This window comes from Delphinus delphis, chromosome 1 (genome assembly GCF_949987515.2).
Source record: "Delphinus delphis chromosome 1, mDelDel1.2, whole genome shotgun sequence".
NCBI lineage: Eukaryota > Metazoa > Chordata > Mammalia > Artiodactyla > Delphinidae > Delphinus > Delphinus delphis.
Window position 1 is genome coordinate 18,474,286 of NC_082683.1, and position 20,829 is coordinate 18,495,114.

Here is a 20,829-nt window from a genome sequence, read left to right on the forward strand (position 1 = left end):
CAGAGGCCAGAACGAGGGCTGCTAAGGAGCTAACCAAGGAGTTCCACTGCCAGGACAGTGAATGCTCACTGTTCCTGTCCAGTGGGATTGTATGAGCACCATGGACCAGTGGCAGCTGGGTGTTTGCTATGCTCCCCTCTTCCCAAAGAGGTTTGAAAATGTGATCAATCACTTGTATAAGTGATCACTTAAGTTATACCTATCTCTATTTATATCTATATCTACATCGGTAACTGTACTTATAACTCACTACTGTTGGGGAGAGAAACTAGTCTTTCAGCTGTAAGCTTATGGATCCTTGCTCAAGGGAAGCCACATCTTGACGCTAAGCCTCTAAGGATCCTGGACTTCTCACTGGAGTCAGTGACGAGATGGAACTTTGCAGCCGTATTTCTTGGGGAGGGGTAAGTGCTTTTTATTTATGGGAAGAAGGATGTGTTTGAATGTTGGCTAGCCAAAGGGGTGGACTGTGGCAGAAACTGCTGGTTTTCTACCTCAAATCTACTCTCTCTTTATCTCTTTTTAACAGAGCCCTGATTTTGTTCAGGGTGGCAATGTGCCAGCGAAAGTACTGTCTGCTTCAGTCTCCGTTGCAGGCAGAGGTGGCCAGATGACACACAGACTTAGGGTTTCTGGGATGTTTTTGCTTTTCTAACAGTTTCCTCGTGTTTTCACCTCCTTCGTCTTCTGCTTGTCTGGAATGTAGCTGCTGGAGTTGGAATAGCCTGTAGGTGACCAGGACACACAGGCGGGAGGGTGAAGCCCTACATGGTAATGTTGGCAGCTGGAAAGACAGAAGGAGCATGGCTTCCTGATGGCAATGGGGTACAACTGTACCAGCTCTGGACTGCGTACCTCTGGTCTTGTTATATGGGAAAAGGAAACCCCCATAGCCTTGGGTTTTTGTTTTTTTGCTGGGGAACACATTTTTAAATTGATACACATCCAAAATGAAACTCATCACTTTCTCCCTGAAATCCACTTCCCTTCCTGTGTTCCCTACTTGGTTCCCTTGACCACCATCTACTCAGAAATCAACATGCAACCCTTGACTTCTAACCTTTATTTGCCCCTCCCCCAATACCTAATAAATTTATTAGTTTTATTGATTCAATTTTTAAATCTCTCCCTATTACAAGTTGAATTGTGTCCCCCTAAAAGCTGTGTTAAACTCCTAGTCCTGGGCTACCCTGGTGGCGCAGCGGTTGAGAGTCCGCCTGCCGATGCAGGGGACATGGGTTCGTGCCCCGGTCCGGGAAGATCCCACATGCCGCGGAGCGGCTGGGCCCGTGAGCCATGGCCGCTGAGCCTGCACGTCCGGAGCCTGTGCTCCGCAACGGGAGAGGCCACAGCAGTGAGAGGCCTGCGTACCGCAAAAAACCCCCCACAAAACTCCTAGTCCCCAGAACCTCAGAATGGGACCTTATTTGGAAATAAGGTCGTTGCATATGCAATTAGTTAAGATGAGATCATGCTGAAGCAGGGTAGATCCTTAATCCAATACAACTGGTGTCTATAGAATACGATGTGAAGAGACAAAGACCCACAGGGAGAACACAGAGGCAGAAATTGGAGAGATAGAGCTGCAAGCCAAGGAACACAAGGATTGATGGCCCCACCAGACGCTAGGGCGAAGGAAGGAGGACTCTACCCAGAGTCTCCGAGGGAGCTCAGCCCTGCTGACACCATGATTTTAGACTTCTAGCTTCCAGAACTGTGAGAGAATACATTTCTGTTATTTAAGCCGCCAAATTTGTGGTACTGAGACAGGCTGGGACCTGGGACCCTTTGCTGGGACCTGGGATACTTTTGCTGCTGTGCTGCAATGCTTGCACCTGACACACCTCTCCTTGAGCAACAAAATACAAAGAAACTATATGGGATTAAAAATAACTGCCTGCATGGGCAGTTGGGACAAATTCTGGACCCCAAAGATACAAAGAGACCGAAAAACCCAAATGCCACTTTTGAAGAGCCTGGAGAAAAAACAGGGTGTCAGGAGCAAAAGCAGCGCATGCCCCCTGCACACAACACCACCTAAGCCACCCCTCTGGCCCGACCTCTGACGCATCCCTACCCTCACCCCATATAAGAAACAAGCTCTCCACCCCCTCGGTGACGGTTGGTGACGGAGCAAGCAAGGGAACCTGTTTTTGTTCTCACTCTCCCCTGCTGCAGCAGAGGAGCCAATAAAACCATGCCTGAATTTCTGGTCTGGCCTCTAGTCAATTGCTATTGCTTGGGGAAGGCCAAGAACCCTGTTCGGTAACAGTACTTTGTTACAGCAGCCTCAGGGTACTTATACACGCCCTAATGCATTCACACTCTACCAAGTCACCAGACTCTTGTTTTGCTGCAAGAGCCTCGGAACTGGTCCCCCAGCTTCCAGTGTTGCTTCCTTTCCATTCCTGCCCAACATAACAGCCTGAATGAGCTCTGTAACGTTCAAATTACTCACCTGTTTACACACGTTTCAATGGTTTCCCGGTACTCTAAAGATAAATTCTGAACTTCCTTACCTGATACAAAAGACCCTGTGTGCCTTTCCGGCATCAGCTAGTCCCATGCTTTTCAGCTACTTTCCATGCCTGCAAAATCCCCCCAGTGTTCCTACCCTGTTTGACCTCTGGGCTTTAATTCCCATTAGATGTCTCTTCTCCCGAGAAGCCATCCTCTACTCTCCCAACACTGATAGTGCCCCTGCTCTGTGCTCCCTTAAAGCCTGGTTCTTCCTTCATCAGAGCGTGGATCCCGTTTGTTACGATGCTCGCCTGCTTGTCTATCTACCTCCCTAGTCTGCAAACTCCCGGGAGCAGGGACTGTGTCTTCCCCAGCACGATAGCTTCAGTGACCAGCAGTGACTGCCCCATTTCCTGTGCTCAATATATTGGATTGAGGGGAGCAGAGGGCTGCCTGCTTTTATTGTCTTTCCCCTGAGTTTCAGATTTTGAAAGATTTTAACCAGTAAACACAATTTATTCCTTAAGTTAACCTATTGGGTCTTATCAGGGGATTCATGCATGGTTTTCTTTTCTTTCTTTCATTCTTTTTAATATTGAAGATTGCCTGAAGAACTTCTAAACTGTTTTCTTTTTGAGGAATAACTTGGGAGCCTAACAATACTGGTGTGTTTTTTTAACATCTTTATTGGAGTATAATTGCTTTACAATGGTGTGTTAGTTTCTGTTTTATAACAAAGTGAATCAGTTATACATATACATATGTTCCCATATCTCTTCCCTCTTGCGTCTCCCTCCCTCCCACCCTCCCTATCCCACCCCTCTAGGTGGTCACAAACCACCTAGCTGATCTCCCTGTGCTATGCAGCTGCTTCCCACTAGCTATCTATTTTACGTTTGGTAGTGTATATATGTCCATGCCACTCTCTCACTTTGTCACAGCTTACCCTTCCCCCTCCCCATATCCTCAAGTCCATGCTCTAGTAGGTCTGTGTCTTTATTCCCGTCTTACCCTTAGGTACTTCATGACCTTTTTTTTTTTTTTCTTGGATTCCATATATATGTGTTAACATACGGTATTTGTTTTTCTCTTTCTGACTTACTTCACTCTCTGTGACAGACTCTAGGTCCATCCACCTCAGTACAAATAACTCAATTTCGTTTCTTTTTATGGCTGAGTAATATTCCCTTGTATATATGTGCCACATCTTCTTTATCCATTCATCTGTTGATGGACACTTAGGTTGCTTCCATGTCCTGGCTATTGTAAATAGAGCTGCAATGAACATTTTGGTACATGACTCTTTTTGAATTATGGTTTTCTCAGGGTATATGCCCAGTAGTGGGATTGCTGGTCGCAGTACTGGTTTTTGAATCTAGTCAATCTCCCTCCATTTAATAGAAAAGGGAACTGAGGCCCCAGAGGTGAGATGACTTGCCTGAGGTTGAAGTGCGTTAGTAATATCACCAGGTTAAGACTCAAGTTTTCTGACTTCTATCCAGGATTCTCTCTGCTCTTTCACAATAGCTAAGCCAGTTGTGTGTTGGTGCGATGTTTAACAACCGGCTCTCTAGGGGAAACAAAAAAGAGCCTCGGTTTAAAGCATCTGTCGGTTTCTGCCGAGTAAATGCTCTCATCTTGGCTAATTTCAAGCCACCTCTGTGAAGTCACTGAACAGGAGAATTGGTTCAAGCAGGCTCCAAACTCCACACTCTCTGCTTTCTTAAAGGTTTGTAGTTGGAGGCTTCAGCCCCTCGGAAAGTGGCCGTTGCCAGAACATGATAAATGCTGGCAATGAAGTGATGTAAACGGCTATAGATAAAAGTACCGGATCCCAAAGGAATGACCTGCTGAAAATATGACAAGATGGAAAACTCATATGAATAGAAAGTGCTGTTCATTATCATGTGTTGGAACCAAAAGCCAGTGATAACCTCTGCAAACACGAGTTAAATGAAATAGAAATACAAGTCCTGAAACAGTCCCATCTCCCCTCGGTAGCTTTTCTGATTTATCTCAGGCAGAAATAATTCCTCCTTCCTTAGTAGTTCCCATATATTTATAATCAGTTGCTTTTTTTTTTTAAGAATTGCCAACAGAATGTATCCAAAGTCCCTAGCTTGGCAAAGAGGCCTTTTACCAAATGAATTTTCAAAGGAGGTGGGGTGGGGCGGCAGGAGGAACACAGGCTGTGGGGCTTGTCGGCTCTGGGTTCAACTCCTGTCCCACTACTTAATGCTCTGCGGCCTCAGGCCAGTGTCCTGACCTCAGTTTGTTCATTCTTGGATACATTCCTTGTAAGGCTGACACAGGATGAAACAATATAAGACATGTCAGGTGCCTAACACGCCACCTGGCACAGTCTAAGAAGGCAAGAAATACCTGTTCTCTCCTTTGACAGGTTAAACATTTCCTGCCTGTACAAACCGTCTGTACATTAAAAAAAAAATTTTTTTAAATTAATTAATTAATTTTAGTTTTTTGGCTGCGTTGGGTGTTCGTTGCTGTGCATGTTCAGGGCTTCCTCTAGCTGCAGTGAGCAGGGGCTACTATTCGTTGTGGTTCACGGGCTTCTCACTGCGGTGGCTTCTCTTGTTGCAGAGCACGGGCTCTAGGTGCGCGGGCTTCGGTAGTTGTGACACAGGGGCTCGTAGTTGTGGCTTGCGGGCCTAGAGTGCAGGCTCAGTAGTTGTGGCACACGGGCTTAGTTACTCTGCAGCATGTGGGATCTTCCCAGACCGGGGCTCGAGTCCGTGTCCCCTGCATTAGCAGATGAATTCCTAACCAATGCACCACCAGGGAAGTCCCCGTCTGTACATTTTTAAGACCTTGTTTTCCTATGAATTAATTAGTTCATTTGCTCAGTCTCCTAACAAATATTTAGAGAGAGAGAAATGCCTCTGTGCATCAAATCTCTGATTACATTGTCTTTAATATCTAGTGATTTTGCAGAACATGGACACAGGTAAGTTCTTGGACTCGGGTCAGGGTAGCAAGTAAGAACCCAGGAAAGTTGTTTTTAAATGTGGACCAAAGTGCAGAAGGGCAGTAATGAGGAACCTGCTCACGATTAAGCCTCACTAAATGAAGACTCTAACTGTGAGTTGCCGTAGTGGAACCCCACTAAGGGCTGGGCACCTACCTCACAGCCTTAAATCCACTCCTTTAACCCTCCCATTAACCCCACAGTGGTAGAATTATCCCCATTTTGCTGATGAGAAAGCTGATGTACAGAGAAGTCCATGCTCTGTCATGTTCCTTGTGCACTTCTACTATGTGCCAGGCACTGTTCTAGGCATTGGTGAGAGAGCATGGACAGACGAAAATCCCCGCCCTTGTGGAACTGACACGAACAAGACAACAAACAAGATGAATAAGTGAAATGTCTCATATGTCAGGTGGTGCTAAGTGCCATGAAGAGAAATAAAGCAGAGCAGGCGTTTGGGGCAGGGGAGGCTGCAGTTTGATGTAAGGTTACCAGGAAAGGTCTCAGGGAGAAGGTGACCTCCGGGCAAAGAGGGGAGGGAGTGGGCCAAGTAGATAACTGGCTCAGAAACTTGCCTGAGGTTACTAGGAAGTATCATTGGGCACTGGAAGGGCTGTTTGTCAGGCTCTAAAGCCAGGGCTCTCATTTCATCAGGCCTCTTTTTTCAAAAAGCAGCGCTGCTGTTCTCCAAGCAGGGTGTGTGTACAAGTCTGTCTGTCTGTCTGTCTGTGAACGTGTTATATTTCCCTGGGGCTGATTGTGTGGGGGCCCAAGCTTCCCTGACAGCTCCCAGGGCCTCAGGCCTCACATTATTGGTTTGCATGGAAACTTGGCAACTTTCTCCCCCCACCCCACCCTTTGCCCTGCACCACATTCCAATGGCTTTATTTGTGTGCCTTGGAGGCTGGCCAGGGCTGGGCCTGGGACAGGTTGCCATGGCGATCTCCCACTCCTTCCAGATAGAACTTCTCAAGGATGTTGCCTTTGGGCCTGAAATAGTTCAGGCCTGCTCTCCAGCACAGCAGGAAGAGCTGAGTTAGGAAACCCCTTTCAATCAGCTTTTGAACTTGCACAAACCCAACCTTGGGTGAGAAAGACTTCTGGGGGGTGTTCTCCAGGGCACCCCAGATTTGGAATTGGGAATGGTTTTCCTTGGGCTACTGGAATAACTACTATCAGTTGTTACATACCAGGTGCTGTATTCAGAGCCTGCCTCTGAGACCTGCAGAAACAGAACAGTTTTTTAAAAGCTCAACTTTACTGATGAATCTGCATCCAATAAAATGCACCCATTTTAAGTGCACAGTTCAATGAGATTTGACAATGTATATACACTTGGGTAATGACCACTACAATTAAGATATAAAACTTTTCCATCACCCCCCAAAGTTTCTTCCTGCTGCTTTGCAGTTATCCTCCCACCTCCCCAACCTCTGGGCCCAGGCAGCCACTGATCTGCTGTCTGTCACCATGGATTCATTTTGCCTTTTCTAGAAGTTCATGTAAATAGAACCATCTAGTATGTGCACTTTTGTGGCATGTGTCTTTTGTTCAGCATAACGTTTTTGAGATTCATCTGTGTGGTTGCCTGTTTATTCCTTTTTATTGCTGGTGCTATTGTATGGAGTGACTGTAACAGAGAACAAGCCTGATTCCATATTGGATCTAGTCCTTTAGCGCTAACCCTTGAGCTCTGTTGCCTGTGCTGAGTCATGCTGACTCTGCACCTTTGTGAAAGAATGTTGCCTGTAGCCTGAAATATACAAGATAGCCCATCCTCAAGGCTCTGACCTTTAAATGTGTAACACTTTTCCATTCGTATAGACATGAAAAGTTGCAGAACAGAGAATAACATTTGTCTTGTGGGAGGTTTATAGGAGCACCATGACCTGACCTACAGGGACAGCTACAGGAACAAAGGGTTCCAGCACCAAGAAGTTCACAGCAACCAGCTACCTCCTTCCCCCGCCACCCCCCCAGCCCACCCTCCCCTTTTAGTAGAAAAGAAGCCTGAATTCTAACTCGGGTAAGCTGGTTCTTTGGGACACTACACTTCTTGGTCTCCTGGCTTTCTGAGTAAATTCACTCTTCCTTGTCCAACAACTTGTCTCTTGACTTGCTGGCCTGTTGTGTGGTGGGCAGTACAAGCTTGGACTCCGTAATGTGACCACAGCTCGTCCATTCTCTTGCAGATAGACATCTGTGCCGTTTTCCGTGTTTAGTTATTGCAAATAAAGTTGTTATGTACATTTGTGTATAAATCTTGTGTGAACATGTACTTTAACCTCTTCTGGGTAACACCGGGAGTGGAATGGCTGGGTCATGTGGTAAATACTGTTTAACTTTAGAAGAAACTGCCACATAGCATGTTTTGAGGTAGCACTGACTGGGTGCAATTGGTTTTTGCTCACAGGGACTAGAACTAGTGAAACTGAGCTCCCCTAAAACCGAGTTCCCATGCTGCGTTTATGATTAACCTCTCAGTTCAAAACTGTATTCCCTTCATTATCCCACCCCCTTGCCCTCAGGATTGAGGAGTATCAAAGAAAAGCAGGGATTGAAACTGAGCAGGATTCTGTGGGGCCTTCCCAGGTGCAAAAGCCCCTCTGTGTCCCCTGTTTCTTGATTGTAGAAAAAGGCTTTAGTCTCCTAGGACTTCCCTGAGTTCCAAAGAACGGAATCAAGCAATTACTAATTAGGGAGGTGAGGGAATGCAGAAAAAAAGGAAAAGCAGTCTAGAAACAATAGTTCAGTGGATAAAACAGAGTCCTAGTTCTTCCTCAAGGGATATACATAACTATCTGATGCATATTTTTGAGTTGTTCTTCAGATACTGAGACCCCCCCCACACACACACACACATACTCAGATGGAGGATGGTGACTACTTGCTGACCACAATCATGTAGATCCTAGACTGGTTGCCACCAGAAGGTTGATGATTAAGATTCCTGAAACACCATCCTGTTACCTCATCACAAACCAATCAGAAGAAAGTCTGTGAGCTGCAACCCTCACCCCAAATGTGGCCTTTAAAAACCCTCCCCTGAACACCATCTGGGAGTTTAGGTCTTTTGAGCATGAGCTGCCCATTCTCCTTGCTTGGTGTCCTGCAATAAAAGCTGCACTCTCCTTTACTGCAACCTGCTGTCAGTAGATTGACTTTGCTGTACATTGGGTGAGTGGACCCATGTTTGGTTTGGTAACACTACCAATACCTTGTGAGAAGGGTAGAGCAAGGATTTCAAGGTAGCAAGAAGGGAGAGCAGGGTCCTTTATCAGTGAGTAACTTGCCTGCCTATTTAGGGATGTTTCCATGGATACCTACTGGTAGGTAGCTAAGAACAGGTGGGGAAAGAGTCAGGTAGTGAAGTGGCCACAAGGAAGAATGTTTAAGGGCAGTAGTGTGACTGGGTGAAGGGGGATTGGGGGTACTTTAGAAAGATGTGTGTGTAGTGGGGAGGGGACTCAATCCCACACCCCAAAATCTCAGTACAAAGTCTGGTTTTCAGTGGTTGACAGTTCTCCTTAAGGCAGCTTGCTTTTCTGCCCCATTTTCCACTTCTGAATATCCACTACTGTCCAGGAGAAAGGAAGGCAAAAAGAGGAACACATATCTGCTGTATCTGCTCTCTCTCTCTCAGCACTAGACATACTTTTCTTATTTAATCCTCCCAAACACTTGGCAAGGTCTGTGTTCTTCATCCAGTCTTGGAGACCAAAAGTATTTGAATGAATAGTTGTAGGTAATCATCTAAGGAGGGTGTTAGGTGGAGTTACTGCTCTTCATAAGAAAGGAATAGCTGGACCTGGGGGGTGAGGCTGGAGGGGCATCAGCAGCTAAGAGGGTGAAGAGGGGCTGGAAGATATAAGTGAGAGAGACAGGGAGAGGGACAACTGTAGCAGCTGCTAAAGGGAGAGGAATTTGAAGAAAGAGCTGAAGGCTGTAGAGTAGGCCACCACAAAATATGACTGTAGGCGTTTAGGCCATGCCACGCCCCAAAGTATGCTGCTTTGATATATCTATTATTTTGAACTGTAGGCATTTGAAAAACAACAAATGCACGGACAGGCTTTCTCTGAACTCCCCTATCTGCCTAAAGATAAATCCTCCCAAAGAAACTCAGATGTCATAAATCCCCTCCCTGGGAATTTCGTTAACAGGGGAAGATTCATTCTTATCATAGGAGAGGAGACTGGATGTCAATACCACACCCAGGTAACTTTGTCACAAACTATCTTATCTCCCACATATTCTTCTAAGAGCCCATTCATCTTTCCACCAAATTACATACTCTCCCCTAAGAGGCCTACATCCCCTTACCTCTTTCCCTACGAACATAGTATTTAATCCTGAATTCTAAAGCCACCTCTTTGGGGTGCTCATTTTTCCTGGGTATCTCCCATGTATACATGAGCCATACATGTTAATAAACTTCTGTTTGCTTTTTTCTTTTATGCTTTTCTCTATTTTTTATTACAAGGGTCTCAGCTAAGAACTCATAAGTGTAAAAGGCAAATTATTTTTCCTCCCCTACAAAGCCAAGATTTGGGGGAAGTTTTGCTATGTGATGTGTACTATAATTCCAGGAAAAATACTCATTACTCATTTTTGCCTTCAGAGGTGTGTGTGTGTTTTAATGTGATTATGTTTGAAATTGATTTTAAGTCTTGAGTGGGTTCATAGAGGCTCAGTTACTTGTAAATAACATGTAAATGGAGAAACAGAATCATTGAGTGAGTAATTTGCCCAAGGTCACACAGCTGGATTCAGATTTGAACTCAGTTTCCTGACTCCAGTGTTCTTTCCCAACCCACTGCACATTTGCTGAGGTTCTAGGAACTTGCCTTGGGTGCCAAGATAAGACACTGTCCTCTGTTTTGTAATTCCCCATTTTTTTTCAGTGATTCCATCTACAGATGGATGGCTGGTCTACATAACTTGTGAAGTAAACGAGAATATGTCAAAATATCCCTTTTTAATGTAAGAATTATTTTGAGCTGAAGGCAATTAAGAAATAGCAAATGCAGGAAAAGCTCTCTATACCTTCCCCAGTTCTGCTTAAAGGCAGGATATAAATTTTCCTTTACTATGGCTCTGGACTCTTATCAGCCCAGAGACAAACGTTACTGTAAACAAACAAACAAACAAACCAACCATTAATTTTCCCCCATGTATTTACTTTCACACAGCTTGTTGCCCTTTGAAGCCTAAAACTTCTTTCTTTTGACCTGCCATAGCTCTACAAATCTATTGTTCTTTGTTGAAGATGCTACACAAGCTACCTAAGCCTGAGTTCTAAATTACCTCCTTAAATTACTCATCTCTGAGTTTCTCCCATGTTTATATGAAATATACATGTTGACAAAATTCTGTTTGTTTTCTCTTGTTAATCTGTCTTTTGTTACAGAGCCCCAACTGAGGAACTTAATTAAGATAGGTAGAGGAAATATTTTTCCTCCCCTACACCGGACCTCTGAAATTCACACATGTGGTGTTTGAATCACAGAAGACAAAACAATACCTGCCTGCAGAAGTCTGATTAAGAAACTCACATCCCTGAGTCCCAGTTTACAGCTCTGTCCGCATGTTGAGCTTCGCCTACATATGGTATTAGTTTTCTTATTCTCACGGTGTGATGAATATGCTACCTGAACAGAGGGAGAGAAGGTGAAGGAAGGCCTAGGGCTTCGGAACTGGAAGTGGTGTCCAAGATAACTTAGCCTGATTCCCTCATTTTAGAATGAGGGAAGGTCTGAAGCCCAGAGGTGGGAAGTGCCTCCCCCCTCCCCCCCTCCTCTCAGGTCCTCCCCCATTTATGCCACCAGCATTGACTTAGTTTTAAGCCTCCTCTGTGAACTTTCTCAGTCTGTCCCAGCGTGCTCATTCCCCGCCCCGCCCCATAAAATTGTCCATTTGCTTCTTTATGCCTTTCCTCTCTCTGCTGTCAGTGGTCTGTTTGCATGGCTGTCACCGTTAGGCCGGGAGCTTTCTGAGGGCAGGGACAATGTCTAGCTCAATTTTTTGATCCTAATGCCTAGCACAGTGCCTGGTATATAGCCAAGTACTCAGTGAATTTCCTTTTATTATAAATGTAATGCACGTTTATAAACTCTCAAACATGTGGAAAGTATGCTTCCCTCTCCCGCAGCTCCTCTCCCCAGCCATCGTTCAGTCTCTTTTGTGACCTTCCAGACATTTTCTCTGCATATAGAAAGCATACATAGGTTTACCCATCTTTAAAAACGTAACCCTCTTGCTATAGAAATGATTGTTGCTTATTTCTTTTTCCAAGTACAAATGTAAATAAAGCGATTTTGTCCAAATTCACTTATCTGTTTCTGTGTAATTAGCCATTCTCAAGCTCAGTGACTTATAACAACAATCATACTATTTGCTCAGGATTCTCTGGGTCAGCTCTTTGGGCTGCGCTGGGCGGCATTTCTGCTGGTCTTGGCTGGGACTGCTCATACAACTGCAGTCGACTGTTGTGTTGGTTGGGGCCTCAGCAAGGGTGATTCTCTGCTCTTGGGGCCTCTGTGAGCCTTTACGGGATTCCACTGTCAATTCTATTCTTGAGAATGGGCCAGGGATTGAAGATGGCAGGGAGCAGGGCCCCTTCTCAGTGACACACTAACACTTGAGCTTCCCTGCTCTCCTCCCCAACTCATCTCTCTCCTCTCAATCCTGCAGCTGGAAAAACTGCTTTTACTTTCTTGCACGTTCTTCTGAATTTATTGAGACATAAATATTGTGCTTTGAATCTTTCATGACTTAGGTTTTAAAATTCAACAGCCTTTTCCCCTCCCCACCCCCACCCTCTTTTTTTCAAATATGACCTTGGCCATAAATTTCAAAGGTCTATTTTGAAACTAAAAAAGCTAAGAATTGACTTTCTGTTTTGCTGCATTCTCCATGACTTCCTGGAGGGTAAGCTTCAAATGCCCTAGCTGCTTCTTGATGAGGGGAAGGATTCAGGAACAAAAACCACACTGGATAACACTGTAAAACTCTACCCTCCTGCATGGTTAGAGCTGTTTATTTACATAGGCCTAGGTGCACCAGGGAAAATAATTTGAACTTTGCTCTCACTTGGGGGTTGAATTTACCTGGGCATGTTTGGTGTCGGGGTGGGAATAGACTGGGTGGGGGGTTAATGGATCCACATCAGCTCACTTGTAGGTGGAATTGTGTTCCCCGGGACAGGCGACAATAGGGAAGAAGGAATGTGGCCATGCCAGGCTCGGCTATGGGGCCTTGGACAGGTGTGGGCGGTGGCTCCTCCACACACGGTGAGGCAGTAGCTGGAACTCTTGCTAGTGGCTCATGGTTACACTGGGGAAGGAAAAAGCTCCTGGTGTAAAAGCTGAGAGTTGTGGCACCAGAAACCCAAGCAAAGAGAAAGTTGAGTCCTTCCCCTGCCAGCAGCTGATAAGCAGGCTGCAGAGTCAGATGTCCAAGTGGCATGTGGGGTGGTGCTGTTGGCAGCTTGTGGACAAGAATTGAGGTGGGTGGCAGGCGGGCAGGTAGCAACAGCAAGGTCGGGAGCCCAAGGGTGTGGATCTGGGTGATAGGTAAGGAGAAATGCAAGAACTCTTGGCACACGATGACTGCATCCAAACCCCTACACTAAGAGACGCGACCAACCCTAGCATGGCTTCTAGCAGCCTAAGGCTGTGTCCCAGAGACCTCAGAACCCGCTTTTGAGTTCCTTCCTGTCTGGAAAAGCTCAGGGCTGTCAAAAGAATTTACTGTTTGTTTTAGCCAATGCCTGACCTAGGTCTCTGAAGGCTTATTCTCCTTCTGTCCCTTTGAGATGTATATGTAACTCCTACAACTCAGGAGTGTCTTTTCCAAGGACCTGAGAGTCATCCCTTTGAAAGGCACTCATCAGGAAGGATAGGGCCTCCAGTCTCCCAGTCTCTCCCCTCCCTACTCCCTCATTCTCCCTTTAAAATGCCCTAGTCACCTCTGCGCAAAGTGCGCGGAGCTCAGCAATACCCCTACTGTCGGTAGTTACTGAATAAAATCTGTTTTTGCCGTTTTAACTCATGTCCAGCTTTGTTTATCTTTGACAGTTGCTAAGGAATTGGCAATGGCCTGGGAAACTCAAAGCTACGGACGGATGAGTGGCGAGTCACAGGTGTGCTGGTGTCCAGGCCAATGTGACAAGGACCGATGGACCAGTGCCTTGGACAGCATTGGTTTGGGCGGCGTTTGAGGACACAGTGGGGGCTGCAGACGGGGGGCTTTGGTCCAAGAGGAGCAACAAGATGTGCAGTCCGGAGTGGTTGGCTGTTGGCAGAGAACATGGGAGACGCCACCTCCTGGCAGCCCTGGAAGAGATACAAGAGGGGGCCAGGAACCCCAGAAAGGAGGCAGCTGGCATCCTTCTCCTTCACACGTGTCAGTGTTGGACCACAGTCTCTCTGTTGATGGGACCACATTTGTGCACACAAACCTTAGAAGGAAACCCCTGTGTGTTATTGTGGCAATTCTTGGAGATTCCTGTTCACCCATGAATCTCTTTATTGGGGACCATTTCTGGACGTCATGGTCACTGACCTCTTGATTGAAAGGAATTTTTTCCTTTTTTCCCAGAAGGAGGGAAAAGTTCCTCCTGAGGGGGAAAAAATGGTGAAAAGAAAATTCTAGTAAATGGAAAATGATGTGGAAGGGCCCTCTTGTATGTGATAGGTAAGTGAATGGGCTCTCAGGATGAGGTCAGACTTTTCGGAAATTAAGGAAGCCCCATGGAGGGGGGGTGGGGGAAGAGAGGTGGAAACAGGGCACAAAGCCGAAAACCCAGGACCCAAAGGCTTCCTGCCTGCCCCATGGGTGACCAAGGGTGATAATTTCAAGCCTGAATTTCGAGTGATATTCAATTTTTATATGTGGGCTTAATATTTGCCATAGTATTTGCAGTTAATTATGTTTCCTTCTATATTTGTGTGTTAAGATGAACCACTGTTGTTCCAGGTATTTTTCTGAGCTAAGTGGAGGGGGGCACGTGCGAAGTGAGGCCTGCGGAGGGGGTGGGAGTGGGTCTGGAGAAAAATGATTTTGCTTCCGTTTATGGATTTGTATATATACTTGGATAACTGCCTGTTTGACTAGGGCTCGTTTGGTTTGGTTTATGGGTCTGCCTTGCTTCCCTGCCCACCCTCACACGCCCCCAGTGTCTTAGAACAAATCTTCACCTTCCTCCAGGGCAGGTGCCTATGTGTTGCAGGAAAACGGGGCGCGAGAGGATGGTCATGTCCCAGGTCTCGGGCAAGTGACCGATAGGGATGGGATAGGCTGCCAAGTGAGGGTCCTTGGCTTTGCACAAGTAAGAATTCAAGACCAAGCCATAGTAAAGTGAAAGCAAGTTTATTTAGGGAGGTACACATTCCATAGACAGAATGCTGTCCTTCTGAGAAGGGAGACTGGTCCCAGGGCATAGGGTCGTTTTGGAAAGTGATAGCGCCCCGAAATATGTTAGTTTTTATGGGCTGGGTAATTTCATAGGCTGATGAGTGGGAGGATTATTCCAACTATTTTAGAGAAGGGGTGGGGATTTCCAGAATTGGGCCACCGCCCACTTTTGGCCTTTTAGGTAAACCTCGGAACTGTCATGGCACCTGTGCGTGTGTCACTTGGCTTATGCTAATGTATTACAATGAGCGTATAATGAGGCTCGAGGTCTACTGGAAGTCGAATCTTCCGCCATCTTGGGCCTAGTAGGTTCTAACCAGTTTTTGTCGAATCCCTCCTGTCTCATGTGGGGTGATGTTGGCCATTCAAAAGCCCTAAAAGGGTTAGGATGCAAACAGAAACATGATTTACTCTTCCCTCTTTCTCCAATCTTCAGGGCTGGGGAATCAATTTAGGGAGACTGCCGCCTCTCAAGGTTTCTTCTCTCTAGGCAGTTGAGGGGAAACCGAGAGCAGTGGAGCTGCTTGGTGGGGGGAGGCCGGCACCAGGAGCCATCCTCTGTCACCTGGGGTTAACTGGGGTAGGGGGTGCTCCCAGCCCTGGGGCTCATCCCCTTCCCTCTCCTTAAGTTCATAAGAGCTGATGTCAATTTGGGCTTAACCTTTAACTCTTTCCACTTCTTACTTCCAGACAAATTAGTTGATCAATAGCTGATTTGATCCTGATCATTTAGCCACAGATTGAAACTTTTTCCATTTCATCAGTCTCACTTTTCTTTTTTTTTCTTTTCTGCTTAGTTTGGGTTGAATAGACACAGCTCTTTTCCTTTATTGCATGCTTTATTTTTTTGTGCTTTAAAACTGTTCTCACGGTGACAATTCCTTCCAGATGCACCTGTAACTTTCCATTCCTCATTTTCTCACCACTTTCAAAGTAAATGTTATTTCTACATTGGTTACTTTTGCCTCTTATTAGTGCTTTCAAGATTCTCACGGGTGTTATGCTTATTGGTTATTATGGGGTTGACAACGTGTGAACAATTACTTGGGCACAAGGATGTCAACACAGTTGAGTCATGGACTGTATTGTTCACCATGGCAGGTCTCAAATGACCTTTCACTATAGTCGGTGCCATCTGTTGGTGGAGGGAAGTGTTGACATTCTTTTTTCTGGAGTTTTTCTTTTTGTGCATCTATAGACATTGAAATTTAAATGGAAAAGCTTCTTTATACAGATTCTTCTGTGGCTTTAAAAGTAATTCATTATAGGGGGGTGGAGGAGGGATGGATTGGGAGTTTGGGATTAGCAGATGCAAACTATTATATATAGAACAGATAAACAACAAGGTCCTACTGTATAGCATATGGAACTATATTCAATATCCTGTGATACCATAATGGAAAAGAATATGAAAATGAATGTATATATATATGTATAACTGAGTCACTTTGCTGTACAGCACAAATTAACAACATTGTAAATCAATTCTACTTCAATAAAATAAAATTTCAAAATAATTCATTATATACAATAGTTGTGTTTCCTTGTCAGTGCACCTAGATCTGCTTCATTCTCTTTGCTCTGTGTAGTATTCCACAGTATAGGTACACTATAACTTATTACAAAATCCCCCTGTGGATGGACATTTAGCTTGTTCCTAGATTTTTTTTTTTTACTACAGATAATCTTGTAAAATACATTTCTTTAGGTTTAAATGTACTTTTCTTTGATTTTCAATTGAAGCTGAGCATCTTTTTATGTGTTTATTGGCCATGTCAATAAGTAGACTTCTACTCCATGATTTTTAAGTTCTACACAATATTACACGATATGACTTTATCACTACTTACCATAGCCCTTGATGTTGGGCATTGTGTTGTTTCTTTACTAATCAAATGTTTTTTTATATCTCCTGAACTGTCCTTCAGTAGGGGTAGGGGTGGGGGACTTGTGTAGCTGACCAGCTGTCTGAAAAATGTCTTGCAATTAATGAACCGGCTTACGTCATCCACTTGGTTAGGTGGTTTCAGATATTTGTATTTTATTGTGGAGACAGAGAAGCATAATTTTTGAACTGTTTGTTCAAACACTGAGCGCCAGCCAAATTCCACACTCTCCTCTACTATTCTAAAGAATACTGATCAAATGATATCAGAACTATTTGTTTCCTTTTTTGATTAATGTATATATTTGGTTAAGTGCCTTTTTGATTAGGACTTGCTTTAATTTGCCCATAGGAAGATTTAAGGCATCACTATTTGTCATATAAGAGGAAACACAGGACAAACTTTTTAGTATCTTAAAGGGTTTTTTAAGGGTACTTGTCCAGTTTGTGGAGCTGACTAGAATAACCTTCAAAGATTTTACAGCAGCTTGAATTTTGTTTATAATTGGTTTGTTCTGATGTGTTTCTCTTGATTGATGAAGCTGCGTCATATCTGATAGATTTGAGCACATCTCTTTGAGCAGTCAGCTGACGATTATAGACTATTTGATTTCTTACCATGCTTCCCTAAGGAAAGATGCTTGCCTCCCTCTCTTCCTCTCTTTTTCTTTTATCTATTGAGGGATAACACACAGATTACAAAGTTCATAGCCAGGCTAATCCTAAATGCTTGATGGATTTTCACATAGGTACATATCCACATGACCACCACCCAGATCAAGGTGGAGAATGCTTTCAGCAACCCAGCTAGCTTCCTCAAAACTTCCCAGTCCATACCACCCCGCTACTGGAGGTAACCACAGTTCTGACTTCTATTATCATCAGTTTTGCCTGTTCTTGCACATACGGTATGTGCTCTTGTGTGTGGCTCTTTTTGCACAATATTTTTGTTTTTGAGATTCATCGAAGTTATTGAGTGTGTTATGGAACCAAACTTGAGTCTGCTTGCCCGCGTGTAATAAAGCTGATCTACTGATACCGGTTGTGGTGAAGGAATATGTACCATTTATTGCAGGGCGCCAAGCAAGGAGTCCAGGCAGCTAATGCTCAAAAGGCCCAAACTCCTTGATGGCTTTCAGGGAAAGGTTTTTAAAGACAGGGTAAGGGAGGGGGATTATGGAGTGCATGACTAGCTTGTGGACATACTTCTGATTGGTTGGTAGTGAGGTAACTGGGAGTCAACACCATCAGCCTTCTGGTTCCAACTGGTCTGGGGTCTCCATGCTTGCAGACAGCTACAGTTAACTTCTTCCATCTGGTGGGGGTTTCAGTATCTGCAAAACAGCTCAACGGATATAGCTCAGAATATTATCTATAGCACTTGAGGAGGAACTAAACGTCCCTGACTCTGTTTAATGGCTAAACTATTATTATTTTGTCTTGCTTGACTGTTTCCCTTTGCTTCTGCATTTTCTCACTTCTCTGATTAAATTTATTCTTTGGAATTTGGGGAAGGCCTAGGAGGCTAAAGTTTTTCTACAAACAAGAGGAAGGTGCAGGACATAGGGAGGTCTGTCCCAGGAAGGCCCCATAGGGTCCTGCATGGACAAGTGTACAGAGGGCTGTTTTGTTGTCATTGCTGTTGAGTAGCAGCCCATTATATGCCTCTGCCGCAGTTTATTTACCCATTCATCTGTTGACTAATTTGAATTTTTCCCAGTCATTGGCTATTACAAGTCAAGCTACTAGGAACATTCTGTACATGTCTTTTTGTGCAACCATTTCTCTTGGGTATATACTTAGAATTGGTATTGCTGAATGAGAAGGTAGCCATATATTTAGCTTTAGAAAATTCTGCTAAACAGATTTCCAAAGAGGTTGCACCACCTTATATTCCTACCAGCAAGAGATGAGCATTCCAGTTGCTCCAAGTCCTTGTGAACATTAGTCAGTCTTTTTAATTCAGCCATTCTGATGGGAGTGTTGTGATGTCTCCTCATGGTTTTAATCTGTATTTCAAGCCTACTTGGTTCTGTGGGTCACTCTACCCAGGCTTTTACTTTTTATCTGAAAAGCCCTTATATTTTACATAGTGGAATATGCAAATGTTTAAAATGGTTTCTGAAAGCTCAAAGGTGCAGCATTACTCTTATTATTATTAATTTTTTTTTGGCTGCACCACACGGCTCATGGGATCTTAGTTCCCTGACCAGGGATTGAACCCAGGCCCTTGGCAGTGAGAGCACAGAATCCTAACCACTGGACCACTAGGGAATTCCCCCTAAAATGGTTTCTTAGATGATTGGACAACTTTCACAAATGTGCTTATTCCCAGCCTTGGCATCAATAGTCTCATAGGCTGAAGAATGCCTCTGTGTGTGTGTGTGTGTGTGTGTGTGTGTGTAACTGGTAAGTCTCTGTTTCAGAGAAGAAGCTTTCTCTAGAATGTTCTTGGAATATGGAGTCATGCCAGGTGAGCCCACCTCAGATCAGGTGTCTTTTCAGTTTTAGGAAAGGGCTTTGTTCCTGAGATTCAGTTTAAAGCATCTGTTTACATAGGATTGGGAAAGGAAATGTGAGAAATAGGAGGAGTTCTGTCTCAAATATAAATCTGGGTAAGAAAGGCCTGAAGGAGCGAATTTTGCTGGCCTTGGACAATTACTGGCAGTGCAGTGACTGACTGGAAGACATCTTGGATAGGACCATTGTTAGATTAGTGGTGCATCTCATCACTCTAAGTTTTAACTCAAAAATCACCTTCTCAATGAGGCCCACCCTGATTGACCTATTTAAAATGTAACACTCTCCTGATCCTCTTTACCTTGCTCTTTTCTTCTCCCCAAAGCCCTTATCATTTTCTAACCTAAATTATCTTTTCATTATTGTGCCAGTTACAAGCTATTTTAGCTCCAACTCACCTTCCTTTATTCTTTGCAATGCTGGTGCTGGGACTCTGCAAACTACATTTCTGCTTTGCCAGCTGGTCCCCGTTAGACTCTGCATAGACAATGCCTGAGGGAGATTGCAGGATGGAGGAGGAGGAAGGGACTTGCTCCTCCCAGTTTGCTTCCTGTTCCGGTGAACATCTCTCCAGCTACAGATCTTCACCCCAGCAGTGGCAGTTCCTTCCTGTAGCAGCAGCTGAATCCACTTTGCAGTGTTTTTAACACCTGCAGAAGCAGCTTCACTGCACCCCCTTCAGAGGTACTGGCACCAGCCGAGCAGCACCCTTCTCTGTTCCCCCACTCCTCCCTCCATCCTCACTATAATGGGAGCTTCGTAAGGGCAGGGATTTTGTCTGTTTTCCTCACAGAGCCATTCCAAGCAATTAATACTGCACGTGGGCACTTTGTAAGTGCTCAATAATATTTGTGGGCTGAATGAGTGGGTGGGTGCATGGGTGGATGGTTGCTGGTTTATGACTTCATGTGAATAACTTGTTTGATTGAGTTTTCTATTTAAGTTTTTGTTTAATTCTGAGCCAAGATTATCTGTAAAGTGAGGTTTAAATAAATTAGAGTGTCATGTTCTTTTTTGAGATAGATGCAGTCCTCAGAACTTGGGTATTTTGACTTAAGGTTCATCTAGTGAAGTTTTGGGGACAGCCTTGGATTGGGAGATAGAAAAGCAGGTTAAAGCTACTAATGACAGAGACAGCAGAATATTACTTTGGTCAGTGGTCAGCTCAGGAAATCAATGTATTTAACAAAACATGTTTTGAGACAAACTCATTCTAGACCAACCAATAGCCTTGCATTCTGCTTTTTTAGAAACTAGAATTTTACAGTCAGGTCACAATCACCGGTAAAAGCCCCTGAGTTATAGAGACAGGAGTAGAGAAGAATCTCTCCAGCAAGAAGCAACAGGACCAAGTAAGGTCATAGTGACAACTTGCCCAAACGGAATTAATGCAGTGGTTTTCCATTTGATCAAAGAACAAGTGAGTGATTAAGATCCAAAGGTGTCTTGAAGTGATCACTTCAGCAGCACATAGAGTACTAAAACCGGAATGAAACAGAGAAGATTAGCATGGCCCCTGCACAAGGATGAGATGAAAATTCGTGAAGTGTTCCATATTTTT

The 20,829-nt window shown here is 44.5% G+C and overlaps 1 non-coding gene across 1 annotated transcript; it reads left to right on the forward strand.

Moving 5' to 3' along the window:
• Positions 1-20,719: 20,719 nt before the first annotated feature.
• On the forward strand, positions 20,720-20,829 carry LOC132416154 (U6 spliceosomal RNA). The gene has a single exon (XR_009517478.1). It is a non-coding gene; the product is annotated as a U6 spliceosomal RNA (small nuclear RNA).